Genomic DNA, 16,801 nt, shown 5'->3' with positions numbered 1-16,801 from the left:
TCAATGGATCATTGGAAAGTACTTTTTTAAAAAACAACCCTTTACTAACACAGAAACAGGACATTTGCCTTGTAGAAAATGATGAAGATAAAAACTAAGATACATTTTAAAACCCACATTTGGGCTATTGGGGTACTATACACAAGGCCCTCCATTCAAATCCCCAGTCCTACCTGGAAAAGAAAACCTACTTCTCATCGCTGAGAGAGTTTCATAACACACATATTCCCAGTTCTTTCTTCCATTATACTTACACATTTTATCTTTGGCAACGAATTTCATTAAGTAAGCATGTTCTACCTCTCCATTTCAATCAATTTCATTTTCTATAACACACACACACACACTATCAGAAGGGTTGGTTCAGTTCTGTTTCTGAAAGAATCTCACTGTGTAGCCCAGGTTCTTCTCAGATTCGGATGCTTCATGCTTCAGCCTCCTGAGTGCTGCTGAGGTCACAGGCAGGTGCCACCACACCCAGGCCACACAGACTACGTCTAGCCCCACCCGCCAAAACAAATTCCTGTACTGCTTGTCTCTTCCAGTAAGGCCCCACGCTTCCTGCTCACTATCCTCCATCATTGGAAGCCAGCACAAGCTCTCTTTGTAGTGTGTCAGTTTACTGACGAGGCCATCTTCTGTCTGGATTCTTCTCTGTTTTTCTTAAATTACTTGTAAATTTGTTTTTAATTTCCAATGTTACCTAAATGCTCCATCAAATATGTCTTGTCTTGACAACAATGCACCACACATAATCCCTGGACAGTGTTATATCACAGTCAAATGTGTCTTGGCTACAATGTGCCACACAGTCCCTGCGCAGTGTTATATCACATCGGCTGACAGAAAAGAGAAAGCCCAGCACAACTAACAAGATGACTGCAGAAGGGCTGATGACAGGCCTAACCCACTCATGGTGTCGATTTGTCCCCATTTCTATCTACAACGTTGCTTTAGCATCACTATGGTCCTCTGTAAATCTGCAGTTTCCTGTCAACCATTCACCCAACAAATTTCACGTTAACAATTCTCACCTAAATGAAACTGCAAAAGTTTCCTAAAAGGACGGACTAAGTCAGCCTTTCAACATCTCTTTCAACCCTGAAATACCGTAAGCTTCATTGCAAAAGAAAATGGTCATTTATATTAAAATCTAGAAATTACCAAATGTAACCTGAAGCCTGGAGGCTGCCATCTCTGTAAAATTCTGAAGACCCAAAGATGCTATGATTAAAGTTATTATTTAGTGAGTGAAATCTGCTACGGAAGTCAGCTAACACCTAGGACTCATGAGAATTTGGGGGCTAGAACTAGAACCAAAGGTGTTAGCAGGCTTCCGTGTGGGAAAACCCAATATTCTCTTGTTGTCCCCCTGAGTGAAGTTCAGAGAAGCTTCTCCGGTTAGCCTGAAATCTCTAAGCAGCTAAAGCACATGGCAAACTGTGAGCCTGAACAAGATAACGATGCTGATGTAAAACGCACCTGTGACTGGAAACACCTGAGAGAACGCTTCAGCAGCAAAACAAACATGAAATGAAAGGCAGGAGACTGGAGAGAACCCGGAGTCCTGAAATTATCATCATTCAATAGTCACCGAGTGTTCGGAGCTGCTGGCCTCCTGTGGATAAACGACTCCCTAATCTCCAATTAGAAGTGTCACCACACTAGGATCTCATTGCCCCTACCCAAATGTAAGGGTCAGAGGAGAGAAGAAAGAAGAAATAAAGCATAGAAGGCATTTGCTTCGTTATACAAACATGGACACAGCAACTGGGAATACTCAAGTGTTGTTTTTATGTTGACATCATTTCAAAGCCACACTGGTAATTTTCACAGCAATACTTTATACCTGGAAGCCCATCCTTGGTAGCGGTGTTCATAAAGTAACAGAAACCCAATTAGGTTACTTATGATCAAAGTACTGCCGGGCTATTATCCGGCCCAGTGGTAACACAAACCACACAAAAAAATCCATTTGGAACACACAGAGGGCCTCAGCTGAAATGAGAACTGTTTTACTTCTGATGGGCAAGAGTCAATTTGACTTGACCTTCTACAGAACGAAGAGGAAGAAAATCCTTCAGTGGACAGCTACTCATGGTGGACAATCTAAAATTCTCCATCAGCTGGGTGTGGTGGCACACGCCTTTAATCCTGGCAACTCAGGAACAAAAAAGACTAATCGATTTTCCACTAACAGGGAATGGCATGGTAACACTTTTATTCTCAGGACAGTAGATTCAGGAACTCTTTGTACACTAACACACAAACACCAACAGGATTTAGCCAAGGTCTCCACCACTTTAGAACAAAGCTCACACTCCCAGATGTCTGGTAACATAAACCTCCTTTCTATCTGAGATCCACCCTGAATTACCTTTAGGGTTCATATTTCCCATGACAGTCTCAAGACAATTCAGACCCCTAACATGTGTCCCCAAATTTCTCTAGCCATCACCCAGTCCAGTGGCCACTTCTATTTTTTAAGATAATTGTTGCAGCAGCACCCCACTTCCTGAAATAAAAATCTGTTTGGAGAGTCTGGAGAGATTGCTCGGCAGTTAAGAGCACTTGCTGCTCTTCCAGAGGATCTGGGCTTGGTTCCTAGGACCCAGGTTTGTCCCCCAGTACTTGAAGGCACCTCACTACCACCAGTAAACTCCAGTTCCAAGGAATGCAAGCTCTTCCTGTGGCCTCTGTGATAGCTGCACGTGTGTGCCTTGCATACGATCCAGCATACACACATATTCATAAAACAATATATATTTAAAAAGAAAATCCACTTGGAGCCAGGCCAAACAGCTGTGGTGCATGTCTGTAACAGCAGTGCTTGAGAGGATGAGCTAGTCAGCCTTGGATACAGAGTAAGAAACCTTGCAAAAACAAACAGAAACAGCAGGGCCTAGTGGTAGGCTCCTGTAATGTATCTCAAAATTAAAAGGAAAAAGAGCTTAAGGTGTAGCTCAGTGACAGAGCATTTACCCAGCAGGTGAGAGACCCAGATATAATACTAGAACCAGAAAAAAACGGGGGGGGGGGGGGGGGGGAGAGATGGGAAAGGAGAAAATGGTATGGATTACCCAGGGTCCAGGGATTTCGCTACATCCAGCATGGGGTATCTGAGGGGAAAAAAAAATCTACAGACACTATGCTCTTATGTCTTCCTCTAAGACAAAACTTGATCTACTCAGCTACAGCTCCATCAGACATTCAGGACAAGAATAAACCTAGATACACCAAGCTCTTTATTCATCTACTTTATTTCTCTGGGATGAAATCCTGTCTCCATGGCTTCAGTTCCTCTTTGTCCTCTCTCTTACTGTTCCCTCAAAGTCCTGCTAACAACAAAGCTCTTAAGCTTCCCACCTCATCTTCGTCTTCTGTTTCTTCTCCCTCCATCTCTCCTGGCTCTCTACTCCTCTACTAGCTCTCTACTTTTGGCTCAAGAGTTCTGCCTTACCATCTACATTACCTCTGTGTTCTTCTCTTCTCCCTGGTCATGCCATTCTCTCTGTCTCTATAGAAAATGCCTGTCTTTCTTTCCCTGGCCACCCAGTTCTCTGCCTCCTCAGGGATGTTGTTCTACCTTCCACCTTGATATGTAAAAATTTCTTTTGTTCTCAGTCAATTGCTCTGGAGAGCCACTAGGCCTCCTCAAGGCAAGAGGATGGTCTGAGCTTCATTAGCCAAGAAACAAGGCTAAGTGTCTCCAGCTAGCTTGTCTCCTAGGCTCAGCAAAGGAGTTAGTTACCTAGAAGTTCTGCAGGTCTGAGGAGCTGAACTGTTTGCCAATTGGTCTGGGAATATTTGGGCATGTAAGAATTTCATAGCAGAAGACAGCTGAAATATTAAAAGTTGGATAACACCAAATATTCATAATAAATGGCTTGCCTTTTGACAGACCCTTGGCCAGTCAAAGTATAGCTTTGATACACAGCCAAATCTCTATAATATATTCTTGTGGCTCAAAATGGAAATGAAATCTATTTGTCTCCAGAACTTCTATAACAAAGTCTCACAAACTAGGGGCTTTAAAGAAAATTGTTTACGCACAGTTCTGTGGAGTAGGCATCTGAAAGGCAGGTGCTGGCAGGAATCTGAGAGGTGCTGGGGGAGAAGTGACTCCGTGCCCCCTTCCTGGCCTCTGCCAGTTGCCTACAACCCCTGGCCTTCTTTGGATTACAGACATACCACTGTGGTCTCTTTCTCTACTTCATGAAGCTCGTTCTCTCTCTCTCTCTCTCTCTCTCTCTCTCTCTCTCTCTCTCTCTCTCTCTCTCCTCACCCCCATTTTTTAGTATTACCTCATTTCCTCTTGATACATCTGTAAAGAATCTATTCTAAAACAAAGTCACACACGCACATAGCCACTATCCATAAAAATCATGTAACACTAGTCAATGAGACAGTCTCCAATAGGCACCTATGTCCTGTTGTCAAGCATCTCCTTCCTGCTACTAGATTTTTTTTGGCAAGTGCAGTCTCTATAGGAGTGGTTCTCAACCTGTGGGTCATGACCCCTTTAACAAACCTCTATCTCCAAAAAATGTTTACATTATGATTCATAACAATATCAAAATTATAGTTGTGAAGTAGCAATGAAAATAATTTTCTGGTTGAGGGCCGCCACAACATGAGGAAATGTACTAAAGGGTTTGTAGCATTAGGAAGGCTGAGAACCATTGCTCTAGACTTACAAGTTCGACCTTTCCCTTTCACACACTTCAATCAAAAGTATCTCCATGGTATTTATGGCTGTGCTACAAAGTGTAACGTGAATCTTGTATAAAATATTTCTAACAGAGGTTTTTGATCCAGTCAACAAACTTCATGAAACCTGTGACCCTGTTTGCTAAACACTAGTGTCTTTGTGGGCTTGTATGGGTGCACACTGGGGATGAAGCATGTAATAAACATTTAGAATTCTTCCTCCGGTAACTGTCAGTTCCCTTTTAAAACAGTATCAGCTTCTTGCAAAAGAAGGAAGGGTTTGTTCTTAAACTGGCATGGTGTGGTGGTACACACACTCAGGAGACCAGAGCAAGAGAAGTGCTTGAGTCCAAGAGTTCAAGGCCAACCTAGACAACATGGTAAAACTTACATCTCAATAATAATAATTAATAAAGTTTGGGGTTTTTTTTCCACATTCAGAATTCTAAACCACTGCTTTTCTAGTCTTTTCCTATCAAGGTATTGGCCAAACTTTTCCCTCCTTAACTAAATCCACCTCCTTCCCAAATCCGCCACCCAATCCACCTGTTAACAATTCACCAGCAGCCTTAAAGGAGTGCGCAAGTCTCTCCAGAGAGATGAAGCAAAGCAAAGCAGCCCTGCCATATGCCAATCACCCATCCTGATCCAATAAAGCTGAGCAGCTCCCCCAAAGGAAGTGTCATCTCATCAGCTACTCTGAAGGGTCTATCACTTAAGACTCTTCGAAGATTGTCCCTGTTGCCATGTAGCCGTCAGTTCTGATAAGATGCCAATTACCAAGATAAATGGCTTCAGGAAGACTACATTTCTAAAACCTTTAAAAACCTGGTTCCCTGGCAACACTTGCAAAATAAGAATCATGATGTCTTCTTGCAGTTCTTGTCTGTGCTGATACACTTCAGTCAATGCATAAAACAGCTTCAACTGAGTCTTTATTATCTCGACAGGGCCTCACTAGATAACCCAGACTGACCTCACACTCCAGATCCTCCTGCCCCAGGCTTTCCAAGTGCTGGGGTTATACACAAACATTGCCATGCAAGGTCTAGATTCTTGATTTTTTGTTTTGTTTTGTTTTTTTGTTCTTAACAGAACTGGAGTTGAACTTAAGGCCTCCCTCATGCTAGCTACATACCCTAACACTGAGCTGTACCTACTACCTTTGTTAGTGTTTCTTTTGAGGCAGGCAGGGTCTCACTAAGATACCCACAAAAGTCTTAAACTTGTGATTCTCTGGCCTAAGCCTCCTGAGTAGTTAGGATTACCAGCCTGCATAACTAGGCTTAGCTGCATTAATTTTTTTCAATGCATCTGATTGGAGCTTTACTACTGGGTAATGTTGGGGGAGGGGGTTGTTTGAGACAGAGTCTTGCTGTGTAGCCTAGGCTGGCCTCAAACCTAACAATTCTCCTGAGAGGTGGGATTATAAGTATATGCCACCACAACCAGCTTCCTTTTCCATTTTTTTGTTTTGTTTTTTCGAGACAGGGTTTCTCTGTGTAGTTTTAGTGCCTGTCCTGGATCTCGCTCTGTAGACCAGGCTCCATTTTTTTTTTTTAAAGATTTATTTATTTATTAAGTATACAGTACTCTGTTTGCATATATCCCTGCAGGCCAGAAGAGGGAGCCAGATGTCATTACAGATGGTTGTGAGCCACCATGTGGGTGCTGGGAATTGAACTCAGGACCTCTGGAAGAACAGCCAGTGAGTGCTCTTAACCTCGGAGCCATCTCTCCAGCCCCAGGCTCCATTTTTAAGGGAGACTATTCTACTGGTGGCTTTACAAGTTTCCTCCACAATATAAATCCAAGGAGGCAAAATGGAAATTAGGCTGAAAATATATTGTTTTTCAGTGGAGACCTACAGAGGTTTCCTAGTGAGAACTTACTCAGGGTCCGAGAATCTGAGCTTGCTTTACCCACGGGTGTGGTTACCAGGTGTTTGGAAGGGTCTGCACTTGGCTGTGCAGTATGCTTTGATCTAGCAAGGTGGAGGTCTTTTGCCCTGCCCCCTTGGCATTGTTATAAAAAGCCCTTCTGAAGAGACAGAAGGGGCTGGTGGATTTTGATCCAGGTCCTCCCGAAGCTATCCTGTATTTCTGTCTGTCTCCTCTCTGCTATCTTTCTATCTAAAAGTGTCTTACTCCTCTCTCCTCATAGGAACCCTTTAAAAGGTGGGAGTTGGCCTCTCACATTTCTCTTAGAACAACCATATTTCATTGAATTCTCTGGGCTTTAGAAATGAAATAAGGTTAGGGGGGTGAGGGCAGGTTTGTTCAAGGTCTTATAGGCAGAAGCAGAATGAAAATATCTTGAAGTGCAAATCTCTCTTCAATGAGCAAAATATTAGTGTGAAAAAAATAATTTTTCTCTACATGTGGTCACCCATGCCTATAATTTCAATACTCAAAATGCTAAAGAGGGGGCTGGAGAGATAGCTCAGAGGTTAAGAACACTGGCTGCTCTTCCAGAGGTCCTGAGTTCAATTCCCAGCAACCACATGGTGGCTCACAACCATCTGTAATGAGATCTGGTGCCTTCTTCTGGCCTGCAGGCAGACATATATAATTAATAAATAAATAAATAAATAAATAAATAAATAAATAAATAAATAAATAAATAAATAAATATCTTTTTAAAAAACACTAAAGAGAATCACTTCAAGATCAAGTTGGGCTGCACAGTAAGTTCAAGGCTAACCTGGGGCTATAGAATAAGACCATCTAAAATGAAAAGAAAAGAAAAAGTAAACTATCTTAGTGTCTAAAGGCCTTGTGAAAGTTCTCTCACTACTGATGGAGAAGAGGGAGACCAACTGACTGGACTCAGAGACTGAACAGTGCTGGAGACTGAACTCAAGGCCTGATGTACGCTTGCCAAGCTACATGCCAAATCATACATCTTTCCAAACTCATTTTCATTCAATGATCTTATTTAATTCAGTGACGTGCTACAGAGTAGACAGGATCTTACACCTAATCAATTACATGAATGCAGATGAAGTCTATTTGAAATCGATCATGCCCCCACTCCAAAACTTACCAACCACACAAGTGAACAGACCCTGGACCCAAAAACTTACTCACTGAAATTCATCCTAGAAATCACTGAAAAAGCCAAGATTCAAGTCCCAGAAAAATCATCAAAAAAAACCCCACAGCAAACTAAAACAGAAGTCAACTGCTGGCAAATTATGGAAGGGAGAGAAGGAAGGAGGGAGGGAGGTGAGCAGACAAACAGACGTAGGCTAGAGCTCACTCTACGTATTCTTGCTAAGGTTTAATTCCACCTTGTGCTAAGGTCCCCTCTCCTCACTCCACCTAAGGGCTCAGAGTGAGCTCCAGTTCTTGCTGCCCTTCCCTGACACCTGAGTGTCTTCACGACTGGTCCCACGACATCATTTGGACCCTTGATCAAATTATAATCATATTCTCCCTGTGGCAAGTCTTAAAGTGTAACAACTGTATTAAATTTCACAAAACTCAAATACAGTATCTACATAACATTTTCCCCTCCTTTTGCTAAGGACCAACCTGCTGGCCTGGCACATGCCAGCTATTACTGAGCCCTGCTACACAACCCTGAAGCTGTCTTCTTAGACAAAGGTCAAACCCAATCTAACCAGCAAAGACTGTCTGACTTGCCAGTTCACACAAAAGTCAAAACACATCTGCCAGAATTCTCGTCTTCAAGGGTGGCAGTCACATGTACACACTGACCAAATGAGGAAGAACAAGTCACTATAACGATCATGTAAAAAGTCTCTGTGGAAGGGTTCTGACTTCCCAGCAAGTGAAGCTCCTCTTGAATTTCTCCTCTTTTTCAGTCTCCTTTGGCTGGTGTAGAAAACACACATCTGCTCTGCTTGGAGAGCTGGCCGCATTTGTTTCAGGTTAAAATCATTTCTTCATGGCATTAATGTGAGGAGAAAAGCAAGTGCTCACAGAACTCTCAAAAGTGGTTCCCAAAGCCCACAGAAATTGCTGCACAAGTTATACAGAGAGGTCAATCACAAGTCCTTTGTAAGTAGAAGGGAAGGCGTGATTCTTCAAACCTCCTTTTGCTGCAGAGTGCATGGCATTTGGAAGATGCTTGCCCGACACACCCCTCTGATTGAACTGATCCTTAACTGCATGGCACCATGGCAACACATTAGAAAACCTCCTTCCCTTCCTGTCCCTACTGGAGTCAAAATAAAAAATAAAATGAGAAAAGGCACTTTGCTGTGAATTTCAGGAAACTGTTTCTCCTACAACAGGACAGAGTCCTGCGGTCCACATCTCCCTTCTGCAGCTCTTTCCAAGTGTGACCTTTAGGAAGCTCTTCCAACATTAAGAAGGGAAATCTTTTAATTAAAAGAAAGGGCAGCAAAGACGGCCGAGGAAAGGAGGAAGCTTTCACCTTGCTTTAGAGAAAGGTGGATTTTCTCAAAGCCCCTGATCCAGCAGGACAAAATGCAAATCCCAGGATCAGTGTGGTGGGTAGGTGAGGTGGACCAAACGCCTGGAAGCTGAGCCACAGTACAGTATGCGTTGGTACCCGAGTGTGGGAGTTAGCAGTGCCAGCCAGCACTGTGTGGCCTTATTTTTGGCAGATTATTGACCTCTGCTCCACAGAAATCCAAAGTAACATTTAATTCCACATTCCCCAGATCCCCACTGAAAATGTCCAAATACTCTTTGGGGGAAAAGTACAAATTAAATTCTAGTGTTGCTTTTTCTAACTGTGAGGCCGCTGAACTTAAATTGTATCCCAAACTCTCAAGAGAAAGGCCCTAGTTTGCTACCTATTGCTATGATAAAGACCTGACCAAAAGCAACCAGAGGCGGCAAGGGCTTGCTTGGCTTACACATCCGGACCACAGCCCATCACTGAAGGAAGCTGAAGCGGGCACTCAAGCAGAGCAGGAACCACAGAAACCATGGAGGAACCCTGACCTGCTTGCAGCTTGCTTTCTTATACAATCCAGGACCACCTCTACTCTGCCTAGAGTGGCACCACTCCCACGTCAATCATTAATTTTGGCAAAACAAAAACTAATGATTCTCCTGCATCAGCCTTCCAGAGTGCTAGGACTACAGGCATGTCCCACCCACCACACTTGGATAAACTTGTTCTTTAACACAAATATAGGATTGGAGAGATAGCTCAGCCTTAAAGAGGGTTAAGAGCATGCAATGCTTTTGTAGAAGACCTGAGTTTGGCTCCTGGCACACAAGTCAGGCAGCTCACGTCTGCCTGTAACTCTAGCCATAGGGGATCCTCTTCTAGCCCCCATGAGCATCAGCACACACTTGGCACATACCCACACACATAAAAATAAATAAAAATAGTGCCAGGAGGTGGTGGCGCACACCTTTAATCCCAGCACTTGAGAGGCAGAGCCAGGTGGATCTCTGTGAGTTGGAGGCCAGCCTGGTCTACAGACCGAGATCCAAAAGAGGCACCAAAACTACACAGAGAAACCCTGTCTTGAAAAACAAACAAATATAAAAATAATGATGAAATAACCGTGTTTTTAAGGGTATGACAGTTGGGTGAAATGGGAGTCACAGGCAGCTGTGGCACCAAAACGTCATTACACATGTAAGTCTTCTGTCTACCATCCAGAAAACAAGAGCGTACACCAAATAAAAATCAATATAGCAGAAGATGCTAAAAACCCAAAAGAAATTGACAGCTCCCAACCCCTGCTACTTCACGTGGTGTATTCTGTGGATATAAGTTCTACTTTGATTCTGAGCCCCAATATACATTAATAAGTAAAATTATACCAATATTCAGAAACACCGTAACACTCCAGGCCCGGAGTTTACCCTACAAGCCAGTTTCAGGAAAGATTTCCATCTGGAAATGCCACGTTCAGGATAAAATACCCCGGTCACATAAAACATACAGTTATCATGGCCCAGGCATGCATGCTGCTGATCAGGCAGGGAAAACATCTCACATCTCCCAAAAGTAAAACACTCTACCATCAAGAGAGTTTCCTCTGCAAGGATGGATAAAGCGAATCTGATCTCTATACTCAACAGAGTTTTTTCAACCACAGAGGAGGAGAAAGTCACAGCACTTGCAAGAAAATGGGCACAACTGGGGGTAATGAGAGCAAATCCAGCCAGTGTCAGAAAAAAATTATGTTTTCTCTCATTTGTGGGTCCTAGATTTTACAGACATATAAAGTCGTGTGTCTATGAAACTGTGTGGAAGAAGAGAAACTGAGGAACAAAGGGAACTAACCAGAGTGGGAAACAGGGAGAAGGGGTGGGGGGAAGCTCAGCATTTATGTATTTGTGGGGAAAAGTAACATAGACCATGAACAAATAATACACACAATGGAGACTCTTTTGAATGGAAGTTTCTCTGTAAAACAAAGGGAGGAGAAAACAACGAAGAGCACGATGAAGAGAAGGTATTATTTCTCAGACCTTCCCAGTGGGCTGGGGCAGCAAGGTTTCGGGAAGCCTTACACTGAGTAGTAGCTAGCCAGCCAATGAGGAGCTTCCCCTGCGGCTGCTTGCCTGCTGCAAGCCGGGCACGTTGGCTCCGTGAATGGGCCGCTCGCCCCACCTGCTGTTCACAGCTAAAACTGTGCTCTGACTCCAGTTCCACCCGGCGGAAGCGAGCACGGGTCCAGGCGGGGGCTGCTACCTGGGACTGGCCCGAATGTCTTCCCCATGCCGAGGATAGGACCTAGGCCCTTTTCAGACCTAGGCACATGTTCTCACACCTAGCTACACCTCTTGCCCTGGGCCTCATGTTCTCTGTTCGTTCGTTGTTTTGGAGCTGGAAGGGGCTTCAGAGGTGGAGTTAACACAACTTTCATTTGACAGATAAGTTGATTACTCTTTATTTGATTTAGTTAAAAGACACAATTTTATTTATCTTTTTTTTTTTTTTTTTTTCCGAGACAGGGTTTCTCTGTGTTGTTTTGGTGCCTGTCCTGGATTTTGCTCTGTAGACCAGGCTGGCCTCAAACTCAGAGAGATCTGCCTGGCTCAGAGTGCTGGGATTAAAAACATGAGCCACCACCGCCCGGCTTGTTTTGTTTTTTAATGTGTAGGGCATTTGCTCAGAGGAAAGCAACGCATTCTGTAACCCTCCTCACACAATGACCAGATTTCTATTGGGTGTGTTATAAACAGAGGAGCCATCCTTCAGGCACCCTGCTCTGAGCACACCCCAATTTACAGATTTACTTTCAACTCTGGCATTTGTTTCTTGGGGGGAGTGGTGTCCTGCTAGATCTGATGGCACATGCCCGTAATTCCAGCACTTAAGGCAAGACGAGCAAGAGCTCAAGGCCATCTCAACTATAATATCACGTTCCAGGACAGCCTGGACTGCAGAACAAGAGACCTGGCCTCATACAATTGAAGAGAAAAAAGAAAGAAAGAAAATGCTTTAAGGAGAACGTGTGTTGATGAAATGCTGTACTTCACACTTCTAAGTAAGCCACACTCCAGAGCGTGGAAAGGACAGACTGAATCTAATCGCACAAAGAACACAAGGTTAAATGAACAGACATTAAGCCGTAACAGCACAATTCCAGATGTCCAGGAATTCCAAACACACATACATGAAAGTCACACAGCACATTTTTGGTATTTACTAGCTGGACAGTTCTAATTGCTCCTGTCACAAATGACAATGATCCTGTTCACATTGGAGAACAGATAGGTATCTATACAGAGTTACTGTCTCACAAAATACACATCAATTAACAGTCTCTCGGTGTTAGTAACTCAATTTCATAAACACAAAAATAAAACTATTATAGAATTGATGATCTAAAACAATATATGAATTTGATGGAGAATCAGAACTTCAAGGCCAGGCTGCTCTATGTGAGACCCTGTCTCAAAACAAAAACAAAACAAAATTATTACATAGAAAGTGAAAGGCAGCTACTAAACAATTTTCGAGCATAAAATATATTACTCCAGATAATGTTATGAGTAAAATGTGGGGAGAAAATGAGTTTAAAAATATAAGGAACAGTTGAAACTTTTCTTTATTGATATTATTTTTAAATGTATGAAGCCAGTATCAAGTCGCCACAGTATTTAAGACCATTCAATCATAAAAACAGTGTGACTGTTTTATTTTAAATGCTTCTATGGCTGTTGTTGAGACAGGGACACATGTAGCCCACAATGGCCTCTAAGTACTGTGTAAGTTCTGAAAGTCTGCCTCCTGTTCTGAGTTCCGTAGGGTGTACAACACCACACCCAGGGTTTATCTGGTGCTGGGAACCAAACCCAGGGCTTTATGTTCGCTAGCCAAACACTATCAACGGAGCTGCATCCTCAGCCCTTAAAATGCTTTCCTGCTCCATGTTTTAATTAACACAGAATATGCTGGGAAGTGTATATTTTAAAAGTATCTGATCTGTTTGATTTTAAAATACATTAGCTGTAAAAGTATAGACACGGCATTATGCATGGTTTCTTCAGAGTAAGTAAAACAGTTCGAGGATGAATTGTCTGTGTAGATTATGGAAATATCTGGGTGAAATAATGGCCAGTGAGGAAACAGCACACTGCTAACAAGAAGAGCTACACAGGACACTGGATGCCTACACAATGGCTCACGGTGACAAGAAAGAATGCCAAGTACCTTTTCCTCACAATGTAGCCCAGATTGTCCTGGAACTCACCATGTAACCTGGCTCCAAAATGTAATCCTAAAGCAATTTTCTGTTCGGACACTCAGGCACATTCAGCTGCTAGCTAAGCCAGCTTCAGTCTTTTGGGAAAGTGAAAAACACTCTTGGAAGCTGTTGTTAGAGTCTGAGTTTAATAAGTTTACAGGCACTACTGGCTGTCATGATGCCAGCAATCCCCTTCGGTCTCAGGGACAGAACAAGCCATAGACACCTGCCAAGACCTGATGTGACACCAAATCAGGTTCTAAGGCTGAGCACCAGAGCCAGATACTTGCCGTTTACAACGTATAAGAATCTCAGCAATGGCTAGTGTTTACTGCTCAGGCCAGGGAGTAGTTACACAACAACAACAACAACAACAAAAAAAAAAAAAAAAAAAAAAAAAGGTAAAATAAATAAATCAATATGCCTTCAAGTTCTACTTTCCTTAGTGCAGTAATTACCAGCTTTCTTGCTTTTTATTGGATATAAGTAACTAAAAAGTGACCAGACTGGGAATGGTAGCACAGATAAAGGCCAGCCTGGGCTACATAGTAAGATTTTTGTTTCACTCCTTTTTTTTTTAAAGTGAACACAGACATATACATCTGCCATAGAAATGTGGATAAGGAACACAAAGGTCTGCTAACATTCAAAGATCTAAACGCTTTACCAGTATCACTATACAGCCTTGTAATTATAGTTAAACATGAGGGGGAAGAGATGAGAAAACATCACAACAGTTCTCTCTCTCTCTACACCCCGCCCCAGCCCTACGCATGTGGTGTATCTGTGTATTCAAGCCTTCAGTTATGCTTGCCAAGTCAGAAGACATTGGGGATCTTCCTCCATTGCCTTCTGCCTCATTTACTTCAGACACTGTCTCTCACAGAACCTGAAGCTCGGCCAGGCTGGCAGCCAGCAAGCCCTAGCAATCCTCCTGTCTCTGCCCCAACCACACAGTGTTGGGGTTACAAGCATGAGCTGCAACGCCCAGCTTTTTACACAGTGTTGGGAATATGAACTCAGATCTTCATGCTTGTGCAGCAAGAGTTCTGACCACTGAGCCACCTCTTTTCAAACTGGACCAGAAACTCAGAGAAGTAATAAAAAAGAGCGGGCTCTGGAGTCAACAGACCCAGGTTGAATCCAGGCTCAGTGAGCTTCAGATAAATTATGACTTAATAATTTAAACATAACCGTGAGTGACTTAGCTGTGCCACGATGTGCAAGTCTCATAACTAAGTGTTCAATAAATGTTCATTACTTGCTATTATCTGCAGGAAAAGACGCGAGTGCGGGGGGGGGGGGGGGGGGGGGGGGGGCGGGCGGCGACCCCAAGAAATGCTAACAGTCCTTAATTTCCTCCCTGTTAACAATTCATCAAAACAATAATCATGTCAGGTGGTGGTGGTGCACATCTTTAGTCCCAGCACTCAGGAGGCAGAGGCAAGTGGATCTCTATGAGTTCAAGGCCAACTTAGTTGGTACAGTGAGTTCCAGGCCAGCCAGGGTTACATAGTACAATCTTGTCTCCAAAAGTCTCAGTCATTGTAGAACACAAAAGAAGGGCATCCAAACAGAAAAAGAGGGAGTTAAGTAACCCCTTCTCGCAGATGACATTATGTATATTTTATAATTATATATATATATATAATTTATATAAATATATATAACAATGCTAACAAAAACATTAAAACTGATAAATTCAGAAAGGTTACGGAATACAAAATTAACATACAAAATGTAGTTGCTTTTTTACTATAACAGCATTGGTGAAAGTAAAAAAAAAAATTGAAAAACCCATACCAGCAAAAACTTTAAATAAAATACATATAAATGTAGCCAAAGAAGTGACTGACATCTGCAATGATGGTTATAAAACACCAATGAAAACAACTGAAGAAGACACTAAATTACGAGATTTCACAGAGCCTTCCTGAGTTCATAGATGGAAGAACTACTACTGTTCAAATGCCTGTAATTGTTGTTCAGGGTTTTTGCTCTTTTGTGGGGGGCCCCACCACCCAGCTCCCAAATAAATCACTCATGGAGGCTTATTCTTAATTATGAATGCCCAGCCTTAGCTTGGCTTAGTTTCTGGCCAGCTTTCCTTAAGTTAACCCATCTATCTTTTTGCCTCTAGGCTTTTCCTTTTCTATTCCTGTATACCTTTCTTTGTTTCTTACTCCATGGCTTGCTGTGTAGCTGAGTGGCTGGCCCCTGGAGTCCTCCTCCTCTGGCTGCTAACTATTCGATCTCTCCTCCCAGATTTCTCCTTCCATATATACTCTCTGCCTGACAGCCCCGCCTATTCTTTCTCCTGCCTTGCTATTGGCCAGTTCTTTATTAGACCATCAGGTGTTATAGACAGATACAGTAACACAGCTTCACAGAGTTAAACAAATGCGACATAAACAAAAGCAGCACCTTAAAATAATATTCTGCTACGTGTAATTCCCAAAGTGATCTACAGATTCAGTGCAATGCCCCTGAGATAACCCAGATATTCTGCACAGAAACAGAACAACCACCGTAACATTTGGATAAAACTGCAAAAGACCCTGAATATCTTGAGCAGAGGAACAAAAGTTAAGCATTACAATGTCAGACCTCAAAACACACTACAAAGGCAACAGGCTAGGCTGTATGGTCCTGGTACAAAGAGAGCTAGTGGTTGAAATGTGGTTTAATAGCTTGCACTCCATCCCAAGTTCAGTTCCACCACCAAAAAGGGACTGAGGAGCCAATGAAACAGAACAGAAAACCCCAGGGATACATGTACATATCCATGCCCATGAGACATAAACTATATACAAAACCAACTCAAAATAAATCAGAATTAAATATAAAACCTGAAACTGTGACACTATCAGGAAAGACATCTCAGAACATTGCTATGGGCAAAGTTTTCTTTGGATATGACCTCAAAAGCCGAAACAACAGAAGCAACCTTGACAAATAGATCACATCAAAAGAGGATTGTACATCAAAGGAAACAACCAAGAGTATAAGAACAGCCTACAGGAGAGGAAATGTTTGCAAACTGTTTACCCAGCAAAAGAGGACTCTGTAAAATATGTAACAACCTCAAACTGTTCAAATGCACAAAGTCGTGAGAACAAACTATTTGCCTAGGAGTATCCAGAAATTTTTCAATGAAAGAAAAAAAAAAAAAAAAAAACTACTGTGAGAGATCACCTTCAATCCCAGCACTCTGGAGGCAGAAGCAGGCAGATCTCTGAGTTCAAGGCCTGCATGGTCTACATAGTGAGTTCCAGGCCAGCCAAGTCTACATAGTGAGACCCTGTATGCAAAAAACAAACAAACAAAAAACAACAACAACAACAACAAAAAAAAAGCTGTTAAAATAAAACTGGGGCATTCCTGCAGTGCCAGCAACTGAGAACCAGATGCAGGCTGAGCTACATGGTAAGATTA

General features: G+C 42.6%; 2 protein-coding genes and 1 non-coding gene across 3 annotated transcripts in view; 1 reads left to right on the top strand and 2 right to left on the bottom strand.

Moving 5' to 3' along the window:
• Positions 1-16,801, top strand: part of Chrm5 (cholinergic receptor muscarinic 5) — a 63,932-nt gene that overhangs the window by 29,794 nt on the left and 17,337 nt on the right. The gene's annotated exons all lie outside the window — the stretch shown is intronic.
• Aven (apoptosis and caspase activation inhibitor) overlaps positions 1-16,801 on the bottom strand; it is a 137,226-nt gene that overhangs the window by 117,533 nt on the left and 2,892 nt on the right. The gene's annotated exons all lie outside the window — the stretch shown is intronic.
• LOC143273103 (small nucleolar RNA SNORA11) lies at positions 11,769-11,897 on the bottom strand. Its single transcript, XR_013051013.1, has one exon. It is a non-coding gene; the product is annotated as a small nucleolar RNA SNORA11 (small nucleolar RNA).

This window comes from Peromyscus maniculatus, chromosome 4 (assembly GCF_049852395.1).
Source record: "Peromyscus maniculatus bairdii isolate BWxNUB_F1_BW_parent chromosome 4, HU_Pman_BW_mat_3.1, whole genome shotgun sequence".
NCBI classification, from domain to species: domain Eukaryota; kingdom Metazoa; phylum Chordata; class Mammalia; order Rodentia; family Cricetidae; genus Peromyscus; species Peromyscus maniculatus.
Note: the sequence above shows the minus strand (reverse complement) of the source record. Positions and strands in the feature narration are given on the sequence as shown.